Below are 12,155 nucleotides of genomic sequence, written 5' to 3'. Positions count from 1 at the left end.
GCAATTATATGGAATACATTTCCTCACACCGGTTAAAAGATAAAATGCGTTGGCAATTAAACCTGAATATAAAGAGTTCTGACATTGTTTCGAATGCCCATTCCATGAATAGCATACACCAAGTACATGTACCTTGCTGCCTATCGACGTCAGTACTGTATTACCGACCAACAGACATAATATAAGTATCTAGCTACTTATATTCAACCCCCATCGTCTGAAAGTGTTAAGACTGCATCGTGTATGACAACTCGTTGTACATTGTGCAGCTGTCGAGATCAATAGATTTTAGCATGACATTCAGATAACGTCGTTTTTTTTCTCAGTGTCTTGCATTCGTCTCCGTGTAACATGTCCATGGTTTATCACTACAGTTTCTTTAGCAATCGAAATGTGTATATATAGAAGATTCGCATTCATGTGTCTGTGGTGTGAAAGATAAAGGCAATTAATTCTTAGATACAACGATCTCAAACGCACCCTAGACATCAGTTCGGTACACTCGAAAACCTTATTCAATAATGTTGAGTTGATTATTACTCCATATGGATTACACTTCAGCTCGTTATAACATTTGGATATATAGCTGTTCTTGTAAAATAGCATTACAAATCTGACAAAGTTGATATTTTGAGTGGACATTAGACAAAGAAATGACAATTCAAATGTTGTGTATTTTCTAATTGATATTAACAATCTCTGAGAAAGCAAGATGCCATGGGGTTGACAGAACGCTGCTCGACGGAAGTGTTATTTTACTCGATTGTGACATTTGGAGATACATATCTTTTGGTATTTAACCACAAAATGCATTAAAAATATTCGATTATTGAATGACCGCCTCCGTGGTCTAGAGCGTCAGCCCGGAGAGCGGAAGGTCGTTGGGTCGATCCCCGGCCGAGTCACACCAAAAGACGTTAAAATGTGGCACTTCTTATCTGGCGCCTGGCATTAAGGGGCTAAAACAAGGACTGGTCGGTTCGGAGTCAGTATGCTGAGTCTGAGTGGGGTATTCATGTTGAACTACAGCATGGTATGTCAATGAGGTAGCACTATAAATTGGCATCAGTCCGGACTACTAGAAGCCGCCACATACACACACATAAATGCACGTCGCTATATAAGTGCAATCATCTTGAAGGCGACGATAAACCCCATTTCACCTCACCTCACCTCACCTCACCTCACCTCACCTCACCTCACCTCGTCTCACCTCACCTCACCTCACCTCACCTCACCTCACCTCACCTCGTTTCTTATCTTCCCGATCTCCGAGTTAACTGTACGTATTCTGCGCATGTGCAATAGCTCGATTGTGTACGGAAACGCATAGTATCTAACAGATACATATAGACTATTAATACATACACTGTAGTGTATGACTTTACGCCGCGTGTAGCCGTATCCCAGCAATACATTGTAGACTGATAGACAAATGCATATCTTAGATGCACTGTGAGATATCAGTGGAGTATAGCTATACATCACGAGCTGAGTAGTATGATTAAAGATAAACAATTCGATCTATGTCTATTGCCCTGCGTTGAAAGTCGTCTAATTTATTACTGTATCGCGAGACACAGACAGTGATGATCACTTTAGTAGTAGTCTGTAATGCGATTAGAAGCTGGGTATCGAGTAGAAATCTTGATGCACTTTATCCCCTTCGTGAACTCAGACATTCTCCTCCTTAAATCGGAAGATCGATAAGTGTCATTTGTCAATAATCGATTACTTCAGCTTTTAGTTTCATCAATATTAATCACGTCAATTCAGATGGTTCTTGCAAATACCTGAAAGTGCAGTTGAGTAATAGAGTCCATATCTGTCACCCCAATGCCATTTATATCTCCTCTTTTGCAAATTGAGTTAGTGGTTCTGTGTTTAATCCCTTGATGCATTGGACATGACACCAATATAGAATGCCCCCTAACCTGCATATCAAAGCCAAGTTCTCCCTTATTGACGTGGCTCGAAGCCAAATGTTGTGACAGGCAATATGTCTCTCTGTCCCAACTTAACGCTTTTCTGTTGACCACTGTCGGTGTCCATGTTTAATGCAGTGGAGAACACACACATTTGTGCCATTGACACACGCCTTCATAATTTGACGCACCAACATTTGATATGTGGGCACGAAATTCATGATTTTCTTTCGAATTTGAATCGTTTCTGTAGAAATGTGATGTAATATTTGCTTGCTGATATCTGGGATTGCTTTTGATATGGATTGATTTATTAAGTAGATTAGTCCGATTAAATAACACAAATTAACACCCATTGATTGTTTATTCATTGTTTATAAACACCCTTACCAATTGGGCGAAAACCAGATGTCATCACTGATTTTCAGTGATCCATTCACATAATATTCACCCCTTATTTTGCCTGTTACACCAAATGGAATCTGTTTCGGAGGATAATGGAGACTAGCTATTCCCTGTCGTTGACGTTGTATAGTCTTATATGCATTAACTTAAAAAAGAAGACATTATCATGACCCTTCGTAATTCCAATAAAACTCATTATAACTTGAAATTACATGTTGACAACACACATGACATATAGAGACTTATCAATCAACCGCTATTGTCAAGCTACATCATATTAAAATGTCAAACCGTCATCCCGACCTAACTAAGCGCATTCAATATATATCTCATTATGGTATTAAATCTATCGAAACCTAATTGTACCATGTGCTGATTGACGGCGTGGTTTGCGTGAGTCGGCCTTTTTCACAAATCTTGCAAGATGTCAATAAATCTACCTTCACCCGTGTACGTCCTTTTTTCTAACAAACAACACGAATCAATCCAGCTACCTTGAATTGTTCAACAACATTTCACTCAATCTTTGATCACAAAACTGCTGTTTATCGAGCAATGCAGTTTCAGTCGACATTGTGTCTTGCAGGACGACCCGGTAGTTGACTTTGACTGCAGGTAGGAAAGTGTTAACTTGGTATCGATTCTTTCCAGCTTATTCCGCTGCCTAGAAAACAAGAAATCAATTAATGGGACTAATTTCTCGTCCATTTGTCGTGTTGATGAGAAACCGCCGTCCATTTCACGATACTGTGCACAATGCACTTACCACCACTTCTTGCAGCTGGAGTGGCAGACAGTCAGGCCCAATCCCAACCTCGCCGACCACCCATCTCTCTGTGTGTTTAATGATGTGAATACTTTTTTTTGTTATATGGTGTTGGCAATATCAATCTTAAAGGTAATTTTAAAATCAAATCTCAGTGATGTTCGTTTATGTGACGAAACATATTGCACCAACAATAAGTACCTTTTTCATGTATAATCATTCCAGACGATGCTTGATAATATTTCACTTTTATCGATTATATAATTGGTACTTTGTTTTTGTAATTAGATTCTGGCACAAAAAGACAAAACATTGCCGAAAAAATAAGTTCTCCTCAAAGACATAATTATTCCAGACGATGTTTGATAATATTTCACTTATATCGATGATGTAATTGGTACTTTGGTTTGGTAATCAGATTCTGGCACAAGAAGACACTGTGCAGAACACATTCGTGGTATCCCGCAGTTCAGAATAGGTTTGTAATCAACTAAATCATATGTGAACCGACCTCATGTATCTCAGGAAATGTTCATTTTTTAGGTATTGTACAAAATATATGTCCCCCTTATTAAAGGTATTGGAGACGATGTTTGATCGTATTTCATTTCTATGGACGATGTATTGGAACTTTGTGTTGGTAATCAGATACTTGAACAAGAAGACGCTGTGCAGAACACAGTTGTGATATACTGCTGTTCCGAACGGTTTTGTAAATAGATTAAAAACGACAGTTTGGGATAAAGTGGAGGCATTGAGAAAGCATTTTCGAACTAATTACGACAATGAATTCGGAAATTAACAAATATGCGATCCTTGTTAATTTGATCGTACTCTCGCAACATAAACTAAATCTTATTTAAAATAATGTTTGATTCATCAAGTTAGGTCAAATTTGCAACGAACAAATTGCCCCGATGCAATATACGTCTACTCGCTACCTTCATGTACTATACAGTAAACTACGGTTATAACGAAGTCCAAGGGACCACTAATTTTATTTCGTTATAACCGTAGTTCGTAATAAGCTTATATACAGCATGCAGTAAACAACGGTTATAACGAACTTTAAGGAGCCACTTATTTTAGTTCGTAATAACCGTAGTTCGTTATAAGCTTATATACAGCATGCAGTAAACAACGGTTATAACGAACTTTCAGGAACCACTTATTTTAGTTCGTAATAACCGTAGTTCGTTATAAGCTTATATACAGCATGCAGTAAACAACGGTTATAACGAACTTTAAGGAGCCACTTATTTTAGTTCGTAATAAACGTAGTTCGTTATAAGGTTATATACAGCACATATACAACACATGGCCGTGACTAAAAAATAAGTTCGTTATGTCGATCAGTTCGTTATAAGCGTGTTCGCCTTTAAGCCATGTATTGATACGCCACCGATTAATTTCCACCTGGTTACCAATGTGCCTGCTTTGTAAGAGTGATTTCACGAATTCCTTCCAGTGCCGTTAATCTTGCCTCGTGTCAGATCGTACGAGCCTTAGGTTGAAATGTACATGCCACAACTAAGGGGGAATCACAAACCACAAATGCATGTCTGGTATTTTTTGGGCTTGCGTATTGATCTCATTCCAAGTGCAGTAACGTCAAGTTTGAGCTCACATGATTCGATCAAATGTTTTTGTAGTAGTCTACCTGGTAGTAGTAGTATTAGTAGTAGTAGTTGTTGTTTTGTTGTTTTAAGCAGCACTCAGCAATATTCCAGCTATATGACGGTGGTCTGTAAATAATCGAGTCTGGACCAGACAATCCACGCAAATGGGATCGATGACCTGCATCAACCAAGTCAGCGAGCCTGACTACCCGATCCCATTAGTCGCCAGTAGTAGTAGTAGTAGTAGTAGTAGTAGTAGTAGTAGTAGTAGTAGTAGACGCAATATCATCTACCTTTGGAGTATATGCATATTCAACATTAAAGATTCCTGGGACGTTATTTGTAGATGAGGGAGTGAAAGATGATAAACCAACATATTGCAGTCAGCAATGTTCTAACTGTATCACGGCGTCGTATAAATACTCGAATCTGGACCAGGGAAACCAGTGACTGAAAGCATGGGCAACCTTCCACATCACTGGCGTATGGTGACACGCAATCAGGAAGTCAAAGACCCAGAACACCCCGTTTTGGGAACCTATTCGTGGCTGGAATGACCCCATAGAAATAATAGAAGTACTACACAAAAGTAACCATTATGAAATATATTAATTATACGCTTTCAAAATAAGGTTATGGCCTGGAAAATTCCACACGGAACCATTATATATAATTAATCAGTTAAAAGTATGGGCACAAAAACTTTTGAGTCACAAAGTTGTAACACGAATGGCCCTGTGAGTATACTCGGACGGCGTGATGCCTGTAACAGAGGAACCAAGGAACGGTCCCATCTGTCACAGTGGCAGTTGAAAACCGTTTGCATGCGTGATGTATCTTGTATACTTGCCTTGTCGGGCAGTTGTAACTGACCGTCTACACGCCATCGATGAGGCATTGCATTGTTAGTGCATGGAATTGCATGGTGTGGACGATGAACGTTAAAACTGATGTACAATATCGTGTTGAGGGGTTCCCGCTTCCAACAACCCAGTTGCACGCCACTGGTATTCTTGGGACTGAATATTGTGTTTCCTGTTCTAGAACAGTCCGGGGGGCGGTCGGGTAGCCTGGTGGTTAAAGCGTTCGCTCGTCACGCCGAAGATGAGGGTTCGATTCCCGACATGGGTACATTGTGTGAAGCCTATTTCTGGTGTCCCCCGCCGTGATATTGCCGTGAAAAGCGGCGTAAAACCATACTCACTCACTCACTCACTCAGTACGACAGTATCGAAAATACGCCTCTACCACCAAACCTGTTTTTTTAACGACAACATGTACGTCAACATTTCATGATGTGTCAGTTGCAGATTCTGCCATATGCATGTCTGCGGTCTGCTCAACAGGCTGGTACTAAATGCAAATTCATTCTTTATGCTCGAATTATTCCTAACAATAACCTCGGAGTTCATAGCTGTTGGCAGCATAGTCGTACTTGTGTTTCACCAAAGTAGTAGACCCGTGAAGGTCCGGGGTAGAATAGGTTTTCAGCAACCCATGTTTGCCGTAAAAGGTGACTATGCTTGTCGTAAGAGGCGACTAACGGGATCGGGTGATCAGACTAGCTGACTTGGTTGATGCATGTCATCCATCCCGAATTGCGTGGATTGATGCTCATGATATTAATCACTGGATTGTTTGGTCGAGACTCGATTATTTACAGACAGCCGTCATATAGCTGGAATATTGCTAAGTGCGGCGTTAGAATATCAAACCAACCAACCAACCAACCAAAGTTGTCAACGGATGCGTTTGACTATCCTTTGATATATATAATTAATTAATTAATATAATTAAAAGTAAAAGCATTTGAAACCTATACTAAAAGCACAGTCCACTGTACGATTCCGACTATATCATAAACATGTGTTTATGAGTCACTATCAAATAGTGATGATACCAGGTGTTCTCGAAAAGGTAAGCGTCCACCCGTCACAAACACATGCAAAGGCAAGTTATGTGTTCACCTGAACAAACAAAGGCGACAAAATATGGTAAAAGTCAAAATGAGAAATTGTATCAGACATCATTTTGGTCACTGATGCATCAACTCTGGAAATATCCTCGACACGACTAACATAAAACCTTTTGAAACTTTTACTAACACGGTAACCCTGATGAAACACCTTTTGATCAACGGCCGTTTGGATCTCTTTGAACTTATCGAAGAAACAGCATGCTTGATTATCCATCAAACGTTCAGAAATACTATTCAGACGGCACTGAACCGAACCAGCTCACTTAAAAATGTACCTATACGTGTGAGGTACTTAACCAGATCTGATATTCGCGAACACTCGTGTCATTACAGGCCTATCGGGAGCCCGTGCCCATCGCCTGGTCATCGTATTAACGACCCGTGAAGATTCCGGGGTAGGATAGGTCTTCAGCAACCCATGCTCGCCGTAAAAGGCGACTAACGGGATCGGGTGGTCAGGCTCGCTGACTTGGTTGATGCATGTCATCGATCCCAATTGCTAGGATCGATGCTCATGATAGCAATCACTGGATTGTCTGGTCAATACTCGATTATTTACAGACCGCCGTGATATAACTGGAATATTGCTGAGTGCGGCGTTAAACAACAAAACCAACCAACCATCGTATTAACGATAACGGTATGGATTCCTTCGGAGAACAAGCATTGATGGAGAGTGAGTGAGTTAGTATGTCCCCGCGGGGGTTTCGGGTCTGAATTGGTCCCCAGTTTGATTTGCCTGTCTTAAGAGGCGGCCTAATGGATCGAATAGTTAGACTCGGTGACTTGGTTGATTGTGTGCCATCGCACCCGACGTCGTGGGTCGTGGCTCATAATATCAATCAGTGGGTTGCTTTATCCCGACACTATTACGCACATGCCTGCGTCATATAGTTGGGGGGCGGTCGAGTAGCCTAGTGGTTAAAACGTTCGCTCATCACGCCGAAGACCCGGGTTCGATTCCCGACATGGGTACAATGTGTGAAGCCCATTTCTGGTGTCCCCCGCCGTGATAGTGCTGGAATATTGCTAAAAGCGGCGTAAAACCATACTCAGTCAGTCAGTCAGTCAGTCAGTCATATAGTTGGAATGGTGTGGCGTTAAACAACACACAAAGTTTGTAAGTCGGTGGGAGTCGGTAATATTAATTTATGCCTTACTTAGTGACTGTCAATTTGAACAGGTTTATTAAAATATTAAATATCGAATCTCTTGTAATGCCGGACAAAACTGAAGGTCGCGAATTTACGACGTGAATATATCATCAGGTAAGATCGGAGCAATCCAGACTTCCTTCACACACGATTCAATACTAAATTGTGGGCAAAGGACACATTTATCATGTCAGTGACTCCCACTCCGGAGAAGCTTTTCAGGATTCCCGCAAGCACGTCTCAATAAGCTGTCATAGATCATTGGGCACCAACGCCTCCACTCTCTGCTGCAGTTGACCTGACAGGCCTCATTTAAGGGTACATTGGTTGTTATTTCTTGCCATTGAGGTCATGGAAATTAGGCACCATGTCGAGGAATCAAAATTGTTTACATTAATTATTGGGGGCAAAAAACTTGACCAATGTACTGTGGTCGAAATCTTCAACCAAGATGCTGTTTAAATAAATCACGCATTGGCTGTTTTGTAGCCATAGGTGTGCCAGGTACATATGATAGTGGGTTCGAATCCCAAATTCCTTTGATTACATTTGTAGGATTGTCAGCACAACACCCGTTCTCGTTGGTTTCACCAAAGTTGTAAACGTCTAAGTCCTGCATCACTTTTAACTTTCCTTCCGCAAGCAGTGATGTAACTTAATTGTTTCTGTTTAATTGTTTAAACCAAACTCACTCATTCCAAATTATCCCACATACTGTGAACTTTCAAACAAAATCCCTTCCCTTCTAATTAGAGAATACCATTATGTTTTTTATCTGAACAATGTTTTGGCAACTTTAAATTGCCTATATTTATATTTCTCAACTTGGATTTCACCCGTAGAAAAAAACGTAGCCCTGAGAAAAAGGTATCATGTTTATGTCGTATAGCCCACAGGTTTAGTCTGTGTGTCACGTCCTTAATTACGCCCAGTGTTGCAGTCAGAATGTTAAGCTTACTGAACATGCACAAAAACATTATCTCATGTTGTTGACGCTGTGAAGAACATACAAGACGTTGTAATTCCAGGGGCTAATTTAATTTACCAACACGTGTGTCACAGAAGGGAACATTACCTTAGCCATGTGGAAATTGCCAAAGATTAATCCACATCATCGTCTTGTTTGTATTCCGAACAGCGTCCGTTTCACGTGGCTCTCGGAAATCGTCCTCTCTTGTATTTTCACTTGCTTCGTTTTGAACTTGGCAAGAGACGGTTACGAAATATTAAGTGAAAGAAAAGAATAAATCAATGTCATTATCTTTACGAAGTGTTACCGGTCGTAGAATAAAACGGTAATTAAATGAGGTCTGACGGTATCGACCTCATAAAATAACCATGAACTAAAAAGATAGCGTTAAATTGAGAATCAAATTAAAAAATCTGAAACAAAATGGTATTTTGAGATGTTATTACCGTAATAACCCGTGAATATTTGTCCATGAATCTTTATCAGCTTCGCGTAATTCATTCCGGTAATTGCTGTGAGTTTTTAATTCTGATAAATATCAATAGCGGACGTTGGTGAAAGTGCCAAGTGTACAGAACAGTTCTAAATTAGTGCTTGTTTATTGTAAATCTTTAATAACAAGTCGACAGGAACGGATTTATGGTGATGCAAAGGCAATGTGTAATGTTATATAGAAGACACTGACATTATTGAATATTTGAAGGTGTCTTAGATGGCGTGGTACAAAGTACGCATCGAGCACTGCATCCAATATTGTTTGATCTCCAAGGCTCGCTGGTTGTATCAAAGGGAATTATCCTGCTCTCAACAAAATGTTTCTTTCTCAACGTGTCTGGAGTTCAATTTCGAAACCTTCTCACAGTCGTGAAGAGGTTTATGTTTTCTCGCCCAATTGTCAATATGATGCGGAATCAATACAAAGAGTGCGTTATTCGCCGGAAGTTGAACCAGTGACCATCAAGTACGGCCAAGAATTAATCTCCGCTGAAAGACAGAAACGGGTGACGTCAATTTCCTCACGAGGAAACCCTACTTTATAGTATTGCGAGCTAAAAAGGGATTTCCATGTTCGTTTCCGACCAAAGCAGTCTTGTTCTTATGTATAATGGGATTTCGAGACCCCTCTCTTGTTTCCTTGTACAAATGTGACTGGACATCCAGCAGAACCGGAGCTGAGCTTCGTTAACTGCAAGGGGCGGCAGTTTCTTCAAGTTAGTAAAATTGAAAGAAAATGCTGATTTCGTTTTATTTCTGAACTGTGGTAGATGAACAGGAATACGACCACGGATATAGGATATAACATCAGGGATCACAGTCCTGTAGTCCCGAACCTTGGTGTATTGATCACTGTAATGTTACCACATGACGTGAAGTGTTGCGAGTCTCCGGAGTCGAGTTGTGCAATCTTCAACCGTATGAGTGAGTGGGCTTGATTTAACGCCGCTTTACTCCAGCAACATCAGGGCGAGGACACCGGCTTCACACAATGTACCCTTGTGGGGAATCGATCCTAAACCTACGACGTGACGAGCATATGCTTTAACCACTAGACTACCCCACAGCTCACCTAGTAAGTAAATGGGTAATGTGAAGGACGTGCAAAGACAAATGCACATGATATGGTCACACACGTGCAATCGACTCTGCTTTGGGCGGCCATTTCTTATGAGTAGGTAAATTTCACATTTTCAACTTCAAAGTGTGCATCTGGAATGAACCATTTTATACCTACATTGACTGTTTCCTGTCATGCATTGCAAATGCATGTGCTAAACCACTGGTAGCATTCAGTCATATATGTTGGGTAGCTTTTTCCAATACCTTTAATTCTTTATTGTTTGCAATATATGGTCGTTGTCTGTGTTTCCAGTTTCATAAACGCATCCAATCAGTGTGACACATGTTCTTTAACCGTTCATTACATAGACAACGTACTCAGACCTATTGGTGTCTGTTGGGATATGTTACTGTTTGACACACTACGTACAAACCAAGGCGACACTTCAATAATGACGCTGAATATTTACTGCTGCGTTCTATGAACGCTTGAGTCTCGGGTTAAGACAACATTGACGCTGGAATGTACCTTCGACCTCGTAATCTACTTGATTTGTAGATATTGATAACAGAGTCATAAATGGCAATTGGATTCAATTACTATTGTTTCAATACAGCCTTCTTTAAAAAGTATGAGAAATAAGGGAAAAGGACACTACTGTCAAAAATCATAATTATTCTATTTTTATCACACGTGTCACGTCTGGTTCAATCATACATTTTAAATAAATATAAATTCTCAAAATATCGATATAGAAACATACACCAGCAAATTCCAATGATATAAATCTCTATCTATAATTAAATTATATTCTGGTTAGTGATAGATGTGCTCTCAAACCCATATGAGTAGGAAGTAAGATATGCATACCGACAAAACTGGCAAGGTGACAAATTCATAGATGGATAAAGAAAATAAAAATAATTGAACAGCATATCAAAGATATGTATTGTACCCGGCATCATCTCGCTGACCCCATGTACGCCGGCATAAGGAAGTCTGGGGGGAGTTCTCATGTTGGAGATTGCTGGTGTCTATTGCATCCCTGGGCGTCAAGAGTTGGGGCCTTGTCAACTTTATTAATTCATTCAGCGTTGTTTTTGACAAGAATGCAATGCTTGCATTTCAACTGTCCTTGACCGTTCCCAAAATAGGTATATAATGGGGTGATCATTAATTCGATAGCATAAAATTCCATGTAGCCGGGATTAACAAGTTTGTGTTTAGGTTGATGATCGAGCAGTCTACGTATTCCTGTTGAGTACATGATCATTGGAAATGTTTGGTTACAATTTACGCTCTCGGTGTGCATCTCACATCCCAGTACAATTATTATTTTATTATTTGTCCAGCACTTAGGTGTGGCCTATTGGTTTGTTCGGCTGCTTGTCACGACTTCGATTCAAGTTCTATTCTCAAGATGAATACGTTGTTTGTTTGTGTGATGGTTAACGCCGAACGCAATAATAGTCCGGCTGTATGGCGTCGATATGTAAATAATTACATCTGGATCAGAAATCACGTGCCGTGATATGTGTGTTAAACCGCATTCAATCAATTCATATTATTAAGGAGTCAAAAAATACATTGATATCCAATGGTATTTGATGATATCCAACTTTACAATTTACGTTCCTGCTGAATAAGCGGCAGCAAAAGGAAACACAGAATGCACATTGAAGCATTCATTAATCCACACACATGTTATCTGGACGGGTTGGTTGGAAATGGGTTTTACGACATTAATTAGTCTACAGATATGTCACCTGGGACGTATTGG

General features: G+C 40.1%; 1 protein-coding gene across 2 annotated transcripts in view; it reads left to right on the top strand.

Annotated features, from left to right (window-relative positions):
* The window catches only part of LOC124112952 (transmembrane protein 272-like), a 118,432-nt gene that overhangs the window by 93,062 nt on the left and 13,215 nt on the right, over nt 1-12,155 (top strand). The gene's annotated exons all lie outside the window — the stretch shown is intronic.

The sequence above is a fragment of the Haliotis rufescens genome, unplaced genomic scaffold (assembly GCF_023055435.1).
Source record: "Haliotis rufescens isolate VD_foot unplaced genomic scaffold, xgHalRufe1.0.p SCAF_7, whole genome shotgun sequence".
Lineage (NCBI taxonomy): Eukaryota > Metazoa > Mollusca > Gastropoda > Lepetellida > Haliotidae > Haliotis > Haliotis rufescens.
This window is presented reverse-complemented; position numbering and strand designations above follow the sequence as displayed.